The sequence below is a fragment of the Monopterus albus genome, unplaced genomic scaffold, assembly GCF_001952655.1.
Source record: "Monopterus albus unplaced genomic scaffold, M_albus_1.0 scaffold338.1, whole genome shotgun sequence".
Lineage (NCBI taxonomy): Eukaryota > Metazoa > Chordata > Actinopteri > Synbranchiformes > Synbranchidae > Monopterus > Monopterus albus.
Genome location: NW_018128218.1, coordinates 718,009 through 728,232, shown reverse-complemented (window position 1 = coordinate 728,232; position 10,224 = coordinate 718,009). Strand labels below are relative to the sequence as shown.

The 10,224-nt window shown below is 42.0% G+C and overlaps 1 protein-coding gene across 1 annotated transcript in view; it reads right to left on the bottom strand.

Annotated features, from left to right (window-relative positions):
• Positions 1-7,120, bottom strand: part of LOC109974552 (coiled-coil domain-containing protein 102A-like) — a 71,733-nt gene extending 64,613 nt beyond the window's left edge. Inside the window, exon 1 of the mRNA XM_020624778.1 lies at positions 6,970-7,120. The gene's annotated coding sequence lies outside the window, so the exon portion shown is untranslated. The remainder of the gene's footprint in view (positions 1-6,969) is intronic.
• Between the last annotated feature and the right edge of the window lie 3,104 nt (positions 7,121-10,224).

The following is a 10,224-nucleotide window of genomic DNA, read 5'->3' as shown; positions in this document are numbered from 1 at the left end:
ACCTTCTACAGCTGCATCATCGAGAGCATCTTGACCAGCTGCATCACTGTCTGGTATGGCAGCACTACTGCTATGGACTGCAGAGAGTGGTAAAGACTGCGGAGAAGATCACCAGGACTCCACTGCCCTCTCTCCAAAGCATTTACCACCGCAGGGTGCGTAGGAAAGCTGTCTCCATCGTCAAGGACCCCATCCACCCCCAGCACGAACTGTTCGCCTCCCTACCCTCTGGCCGGAGGATCAGAAGTGTGAAATGCAGGACGTCTAGACTGAAAAACTCTTTCTTTCCCTCTGCCATCAGATTCCTAAGCAGCTGAGGAGTATATTACCAGGAAATATGTCATGTACTGTCGACCTGTACTGTTTACATTCTCAGTTTGCACATGCATAATTGCACATTCACTGTTGACTGCTGCACATGTTGCTTCCATGCAGCATACATTCTCTGTTATATTCTTATATATTTTTATTATATTGCTTCTTAACATGCCTTAGATTTTGTGTTACTTATTCATCTACTTTATATTTTATGGCATTCATGTGGACAGCAAAGTAAGAATTTCATTGTACAGGTAAACACATTTCCTAACTGTGCATATGACAAATAAACACTTTGACCTTGACCTCATTTTAATCTAAATATACTGTGTACATACACATCTGAACCAGAAGCACATGGCCCTCTTTGCTTTTGCCTTCACAAAATTTGTTTCCATGACAACCACACAGATTCAATCTATATTTTGCAGCCTGTGTGTATAAGTATGTGCATGTTCACAGGATACACAAGTGGACACTGTTTCCAATATTCAGGGCCAATAAAGGAGACTGAACTGAATCGCATGGAGGACAAGAGTGTGTGAGAGGTGACAGAGTTAAAAATGAAGAGAGAGCAGTGCAGACTGGCAGAGCTGTCACACAGACAAAAGAGACAGCTAGAGGAAGCAAAACAGATGGATGGTTCCGTCTGCTGTATGAAACCTCAGGACACTACGATATGCTGTGAGAGCAATATAGGGATCCCCCATTCCACCATGATCCTCAGTAACTTCCCATAAATTACACTCTGATTTAAAACACCCCTATAGTTACATTTCTGTTTAGATTGTTTTTCTGGATGCTGAGCACATTTTCTCATTTCTTTGCGGTTTGTAGATGATTCACTGATTCTCTGGAAGTGGTCAAAGGCAAATCTAACCATTTAAAAAACAAAAGGGGTTTGGGTGACCAAAACTTCAGTGGCCACACAGAGTCCGTTTGGAAACAATCCCATCACTTGGGGGGCAGGTTAACCCCAGCTGCAGAGTCCGTCTCTCGCTCAGCAGCTGTAAATATGTACATAAGCTCTACAGCAGACCTCTTGGTCTGCTGGGGCAGGGGAATCTACATTTTAACTAAAATTTGCAGCAGCAACTGACAACAAAAGACAGCAACAGACTTAATCTCTGTTAACTCACCAGGCTAGAGACCACCCAGAACATTTCACTGTATAGAGTAAATAAAAAACTGACGCTGACAAATGGCTTTTTCCTGCTGTTGGAATGCAGTACACAAACATCACAAGGCTTTGAGGATGGGACTTCTTGAGTTGGAAGTCTCAGATGGGGAAGTTAATTTTTGCACGTGAGAAGAGATCATAGTTATAGCTTTTCCTACTTGCCACACAGACCCTGAAGCTTTTCACCCAGAACGTATCTAGGCTGTAAAAATCAAGGGACAAAAAAAACAGAGCCCTTGTCCTGTGTAAGAATGCAGACCAAAGTACATCTAAGGTTATGATGCAGTTTCAGTGGTCCCACTAAGCTAATTTAAGTGGATATTTTTCAAAGTTAGAGCCTATTTAAGACATACTTCCCTCACTTTGTCCCCCAGAAAGAAGTTCCCTGCTGAGCTATGGCGGAGGGATATATTCTAGTAGTCGTGTGTAGTTTCCGTTATCAGGATCAGCTTTTTAGTTGCATAAATGCATAAACAATATCACCACCTCTCTCAGTTATCATAACATGGCCCTGGGAAATATCTTAGCGTATACACCAACACTTGTTTCTACAAAGCTGAGTTGAAGAATGTCACTTTTACACTGCAGGTGAACCGCTGGCTGTCATTACTGAGGCACAACTTTAGTTTAATTGGCTGGCATACAGTGATGGCCAAACATATTGGCACCCCTGCATTTCCATCAGAAAATGCATAACTTCTCCCAGAAATGATAGAGCAACTCGGAGATGTCATACATGCACAAGTATAATTCAAACACAGATAAGGCTTGGGTTTTACTGGTGTCCCACAACCACAAAGTGCAGCTATCAAAACTGCAAAGAACAAGCTTGCTTCCCAGTTAACTCCAAGCACAACTTGTGTAATAAACACTGGTTAACAACAATAAACGTGACTACTAGGACGTAATCCTCTGCCATAGCTCAGCAAGGAGCTATGTCCAGGGAAACACAAGAGGGAAATTGGCTTAAATAGTAACTTTAAAAGACACCAACCTGAATTAGCTCCGTCTAATAGTGGGACTGCTGAAACTTTGGAGGATCTTTGGAGTTTAATCCAGTTTTATTTGTATAGCACCAATTCATAACAAAAATTACCTCAGGGCACTTCACATGGTAAGGTCCAGACCTTACAGTATTGTAGAGGAAAAACCCAACAAATCCCCCTTGAGTAGCACTTTGTGACAGTGAGGAGGGACAACTCCCTCTAATGAAAGAAACCTCCGACAGACCCGGCTCTTGGTGGGCTGCTGTACTCCCTAGACCAGTTAGGGTGAGTGGAGAGACGAGAGAGAGAAAAGCATCAAAACACAGCAAACAACAAACAAACAGGTGGCCGGTGACTGCTCATCAGAAACAGTGCATTTCTACACAGAACGACATATATTTTGTCAAATTCTGGGTGAAAAACATCAGAGTCCATGAGAATATGAAAAGTTATGACTAAGACCCATTTTTTTATATACATATGGGAACATCAACGGGAAAAATCCCAAACCTACAAGGCAGAATCAGCAACTGTTGGTTATTTTCATTACAGATTAATCTTTTGGTGCAGGGATGAGTGATTAGTCATTTTCAAATTGCAAAAGCTGTGATTTAAACTTCCATTAAAACATGGTTCTGAGTGCTACAAATTTTAAACTGGGGTGGGCAATTCTGGACCTTGAGGGCTGCTGCACTGCTGGTTTTCCAACCCTCCCTGCCCTACTCACTGCTGATTACCTGGATCAGGTGTGTTCAGTCTGTCAGAAGCTGGAAGATACCGCCTTAGATGAAGGTGGAGAGAGCACAGATAAAGCGTTGCCATTTTTCAGACTTAAATTTATTGTCCACAGTAGTGAATGCATCACAATACTGAGTAAAACTAAAGTGGTTTAGAAAAGCTGTGAGATCAGTGGGATTAAGACACGCTCTGTCATCTTTACACATGTGGAGCGACACAGTACACCAGCTGTCGCCCTCACCTCCGTCTCCTTCCACTAACTGTTGAGCCCCATGGCTCCACCACTCAGTTACCGTTCAGACCATTAAACACTGAGGCAGCAGTAACCGTTGTTGACTCACTGCACCTGAAAAACGGTTTAAACAAACAAAGGCACAACAGAGAAAGGAAGTTACAAAATATTAAATGCTTCAAATAGTTCAGTGCATCCAGCAGCATTAACTATGTAGACAGAGGATTCGGGACCACGGCTCCCAGTGAGTCCAATACAAACACCAGTTAAGTTTTAGTCTACAGCATAAGAGGGACTCGGAAGGAAATTGGCCTGAGTTTATTTGGCAGGGTGATGTTGTACAGCTTCAGTTTTATCAGAAATTTTGATACGCTACTCAAAGTCTATGATGAGCTCAGATCTGCAGAAGTGTATGAATGAATGAAGGAAACTCTGCCTGTGTTTACTGCTGTACAGTTGGAATTCTAACCTCACACTCTAGCCTGTGGCTAAATAACTAGTCGAAGAGAGGAAAAATAAAAACATAATTTAATACAAAGTACATTTAACAGCAGTAACCCTCAGCACCACTAGTACATGTGAGGATGTTGGCTCTGTCTTCCTGCTGTCATTTACAGTAAAGCTTGTTTTACAATACAAAGAGAAAAGTGGTTGTGGTGGTACATTACATCACAATAGCAATATTTCTGAAATAATTCAAAATTATATTATTTCCCCAAATCATTCAGCCCTAATTTGGTCTCTAAAATCTCTGAAAACAGTGTAAATTGTTAATTAAATCTTCTTTAAGTCCAAAGGAAACCTTGTTTTGACCAGCTAAGACACATGAGAGAAAGCTGCAAAAGGTCACAAGTAATAAGCTGGAACTAGGAAATGGTTGGTGTTTTGGGTTGAAAACTTACTGATTAACAGATTATCAAAGTAGTTACAGAACCTTTCAATGGACAAATTGATTTATCAGCCAATTGTTTCAGCTCTAATTTGAACTGATCAAACACATTTGGATCACTTCTTTAAGTGCAGTAATTTCTCCACACAGGAGTTCCAGACGGGTGGTACAGTAGTTAGCAAAATTCCGGGTTCAAGGCCGCCCCGACCCCGGGCCTTTCTGTGCAGAGTCTGCATGTTCTCCCTGTGCCTGCGTGGGTTCTCTCCGGGTACTCCCATTTCCTCCCACAATCCAAAGACATGCATCTTAGGTTGAATGGAGACTCTAAATTGCCCGTAGGAGTGAGTGTGGTTGTTTGTCTACATGTCAACCCTGTCTGGTGACCTGTCCAGGGCGGACCCCGCCTCTCGCCCAGTGTCAGCTGGGACTGGCTTCAGATCCCCCGCAACCATATTCAGGAGCAAGCGGTATAGATAATGGATGGGGTTCCATACTCGGTGTATGGAATGTTTCTACACTAGCACTGAGTCAATACCTGACTCCTTTACTACCAGTATAATGTTACCGAACAGCTGTAGTCTATTTTATTTTACACCATGTTCTTTACAAGCAACTTAGAAATACCAAATGTCCCCATTCACACAGTAACTTAGTGCATAAGCTAGACAATATAGATATGATGCAAATATAGGTTTAAGTGGAAGACACAATCAGTTCAATCTAAAGAGGAGCAGGCACAAGGGGCAAATGTGGTTTTGCCATTACAGAATTAATGCTAATTACCCACAGCTGATATAATCTGCCACTGACAGCATTTACCATTTTAATCTGTGAAGGCAGTCAACAGAGAAAGTACGAGAAGCTGCCGTCTGAATTTATTTTGTACATTTTTCTTTACTGATGATTAAAAAAATTTTAAAAAATACTTGGGACAATAGTTGGTTTGTTCCAGTATTTTACAGACACCAGATTCACAATGTACCAGGCTATCAGAACAAACCCTTTAAAAAAAAACAACAACATATATAAACAAAACAAACACTTTTATTTAGCCTAACAAAGAGAAGCAAAGCTCTTGTGTCAAATGCCACAGTAAAAACTCTGACTGAATAAAATACTCTAAAACAGACACACCTGGCCCCCCAAGTAATAATAACAATAATAATTTTAAAAAGTGACAAATTTTTTCAAAGAATGAGTATAGAAATTGTCTCTAGGAAGATAGAGAAGACCACAGTTTGGTACTTAACAATTTACAATACTTTAAGCTTCAAACACTTTTCAGCTGGAACTAAAGACACCCAGTCCTACCCCCGTTTAGGCCTCTTATACATTACCATCACATTTATGCCACAGAACCTTCTTCTTTTTTTTCTTTGGAGACAAATACATTCCTGATGAGCTTTGCAAAGCACAAAATACAGTTGAATAATTCCTTGTCAATTTTGCATAATGCACAATACACATACACAAACACACACATTATTGTTTATGAAAGTAAGTAGTATAAATAACATTGGTATGGACACTTTAATTGATAAAACAAGCATTCTAATTTTGGTACACATCCAACAAAGCAGTCAAGGAGATAACTCATTCAGAATTTGTTTGGATTGGGGAATAGTGGAAAGCAATTCAAAACCTTTAAAATAATCAGACAAAAGACATTTCTTAGGATCCTGTAAAGTCCTTCAGAACAGCAGTGAGTGTTAATGAAAGACCTCTGTTTTACAAAGCACCTCCTGGGATCTGGGGAAAACCCAGCCCTGCCTCCACAACATACACCAAACATAGCTGATCCCAGGCCACCATGAACAAAAACACTACATCTCAGCATAACCCCAGTCATTAGAGAGAGGATACTCTATTTTAGTGAACTGTGCTTCACATGGTGTGAATCCATTCTCAGTGTACATCTCAAATACCACTTCTTTAGAAATTCAACTTCTAGTATTTTCTTTTAATTCACTCCTGCTGCTATTGGTAGATACAGTCCATCATTCATGGGTTACAGAAATGTATGCAAAATTAAGTAACAATAAACTACAGTGAACTTCCAGAAAGAGAAAGGCAACTGTGACATCCATACAGTATAGGCCTACTGATCATGTTTTTGGAGAAGCTAATGGTCCTCTGTCAGGTACCACTGGGGTTCCCTGTTTTACAGGCTAATCTCCGGAACTCATTAGTCATGTTCTTTGTACTGTAGGTAGTCATAAACCCTCAAAAGGAGGTAAATATGTCAAATGAAATCAATGAGTAAAGACAGGAGCCCCACCGCGTAAACTTCACAGTGGCTTCTACAGTCAGAAGTGCCTTTTCCTCATAGCAACAATGTATCTCTCTCTCTCTCTCTCTCTCGCTCGCTCTCTCTCTCTCTCTCTCACACACACACACACACACACACAGCAGGAAACATCACAGACAGAACAACAAAGTAACTAGTCCTTATAAAACACAGGACTGCTATTTGGGTATTAAAATTAATACCCAAAATCTATGTAGTCTACATGAAAAGAAAAAGAACTGGATTATTTTTGGTGTCATTTGACACCAGTGTGTCTCGAAGCAGCGTGCTCAGTCCAACTATCAAGCATTATAACAGCAAAAGCAGATGGGGACGTACCGTAAAAGAAGCACCAATAAAGACTGCTGTTATCTCCTCCTGGAATATGTATTTTTAGCACAGTAAAGCGGCTGAGTTGCCCCCTTTTTCCAGCCAAACCTCCGTCCAGCGTTCCTCTCCTTTCTGCTGTTTTTCCCTCTGGTCTGGATGAAAAACGACGTCCTCGCTGAAGACAAAAAAAATGGGAGGATATCAACCCGTCCGACCAATCGGCTATCGGTATGACAACACTCTACTGCTTTCGGCCAATCGGGTTCTGCCTCCAACAGATAGCCGATCGCTTATTGGTTGGCTGAGGAAAGACCTCCCAGTTGAAATTACTATTGCACCGGGAGAAGAGCGAGAGTCACAGCACAACACAGTGAGGTCTATCAGAGCTATGGTTACAACACACTCACGGTATAGTCATTACACTTTTTCATTTAACTGCGAAAATTACAATGCTATAAACCGTGAACCACTGTACATTATTGACTAGAAAATATTGGAAGTGAAAATTAACCTTTAGTCTTTCAAAAAATAATACCCATCATGGTTTCATAAAGAGCAAGATCATGTCTACAGATATTTTGTTTTGTCAGACCAATAGTCCAAAATCCAAAGATCCAAAGACGTTACGGTGAGAGGAAACTGAGAAAAGCAGTCAACTGTCATACTGCCAGAACTAAAACTGGGTAGTATTTTCAATTTCTGCTTCAAACATGACTTACTCAATAAATCACTTGTTAACAATAGTGGCCAAGTTATTTATTTGTTTGTTTGTCAAAATAACAATTGATTATTTAACATATTCATTGACATTTTTATCAATTCATGTTGAAAAATTATATAGGGCAGCACTAAAGTTTATAGTTAGACATGCCTTTTGCATATCTGCACCAAAAACCTTAATTTGTGAATGATTAAACTGCACTTACACTGAAAAGATGTATGTCACATAAAAAATGTAAATATCTCATTTAGGTGAAAGTTGCACCAAACCAATAAAGAGTTGACCTTATGAGCTTAACTGGAAACTAAGATTCATGAGATTCTCTTCTATGAGATTCTAGCTATGTTAAAAGTACCAAAAAAAAAATAAAATTGTCACCATCTGAATGCTAGTCAAGTTTCACATTTTGTTATGTTTCAGACTCCTCTTTAAATGAAATCAATTCATTTTTTCCTCTTCAATCTACACACAATACTTACACACACAAAATGTATTAAAATACAAGACTGAAATATTCCATTTACATAAGTAAATGCGTAGCGCTTTCGCCGCTGCGGCCCAGGTTCAAATCAGGGTTGCGTCAGGAAGGGCATCCGGCGTAAAACGTGCCAAATGTCAACATGTAAGTCGTCAGATTTGCTGTGGCGACCCCTAAACTGGAAAAACCAAAAGTGATTTTACTTTACTTTACTATAAGTAAATGCTGCTGATTAGCTTCCGGCGCTGACAGCGATGGCGGCCGTGGTTACTCGCACTCTCTTGTGTTTGTTGTTTTTCTTTGTTTTCTTGGTCTTTTGCAACTCATCCCGGCTTACTTTTACCAGAGAATAACTGTTAAATATCGGACAACTCACACCAAACTACCTTCCTCCAATTTTTTGTGAACGAAGAATGCTGTATGGACATGCTGATCGGAGGCGCAGCAGCGATATACGGGACCTGGAAAAAATGTCGGCGATGCAGAAAACGCACTGGCGCCTTGGTGCGGTTATGACAGGGGGGAACACGGACCTCACTCCCATCTATCCACCTGGCTAATCTTCGCTCCCTGGTCAGCAAAATGGATGAAATTCTTCTCATCAACAGGGCTAACTCTGACTTTGCACGCTCTGATGCTTTGTGCTTCATGGAGACCTGGCTCAATGACTCCATCGCAGACAGCGTGATTCAAGTACCGGGCTTCCAGGTGTACAGAGCAGATCATGTAAAAGAGCTGTCCGGGAAAACAAGAGGAGGTGGAATTTGTTTCTACATAAATGAAGGTTGATGCATAGATGTCACAGTGCTACAGATGACATGTACCACAGACTTAGAGTAGAGTCTCTTGTTATCAACTGCAAACCCTTTTCCCTGTGAATTCAACAGTTTCATGCTAATGGGAGTGTACATAACACCGCAGGCTAACGCTACCATGCTACGGCTCCTAGCAGAACTGATAACTAGCCTGGAGCTAGAACATGCCGACTCTCCATTCATTGTTCTAGGGGAACAAACTGCCAAAATACTGACAGCATGTTACCTGTCCCACCAGGGACAAAATTACACTGGACCAAACTTAAAGTTGCGAAGCCTATAGTCAAAACAGTGAAGAGCTGGACTGAGGAGGCTAAGTCAGAGCTACAGGCCTGCTTTGACTGCACAGTTTTCCGGTTCCGCTCCGTTTTTGCGGTTCTGCTCCGTGCGGAACGGCAGCGAGCTGCAACAGCTCTGCCTCTTTTGTGTTTATTTTTGTGTTTGCTTTTTATGTTATGTCTCTTTTCTGTAAACGCTTGTGGAGTTGGGCTACCAGGGATACAACTTTTATTGTGTTTGCGTCGTGTTTTGTACTTTTTTACGAGCTTTCGAATCTGCCTCAGGGGGACCCTTGTGTCGCGGCCCCGACTGTTTGCTCTGCTTGCCAACAGTCGGCTTCCTTGTTGTGAGTAGCCGGGGATTCCCACGGGGATCTGACGAGAAGGGCGAGTCTGCAGAAGCAGAACTGGAGAAAAGCGCTGGGAGAGGAGCTGGAGTGAGGCGCTGGAGTGAGGCGCTGGGGGACAAGATGGACGAGCTGCACGAGCTGGACGAGCTGGCCGCGCTGGCGGAGCTGTAGCGGGTGTACAGAAGGAGAGGTCCTGCACACGCTTCACCGGGACTCCAGGATCTGTGGTCCGTGGTGACGGTTCTCCACTGATCCCCGGGCCGGCTCTGATGCTGCGTGCAGGCGCACGGTGTCTCAGCGGTCACAGCACCCACAGGCCCTAATCCTTATCTCAGGGACCTCGACCATGCCATGCCTCCCTCCCCCTCTCTGCCGCCCTCCTACACAAAGAACAATAAAACTCTGGACCATACCATATGCTAATGCTAGGAAAGCATACACTTCCGCCCCTCCCCCTCTGACCACAGACTGCCCTGTCTGTGATTTGAGTGAGAGCGATATCTGTTCCTGACTTTCTCTGAAATGCTTGTACTGTTATCCCCAGTTCTTTTACTGGACAGATCTGAGTAAGGAAGGAGTCCGTCTTTCTTGATTTTAGTGCTGGTTTATTTACAAATATATA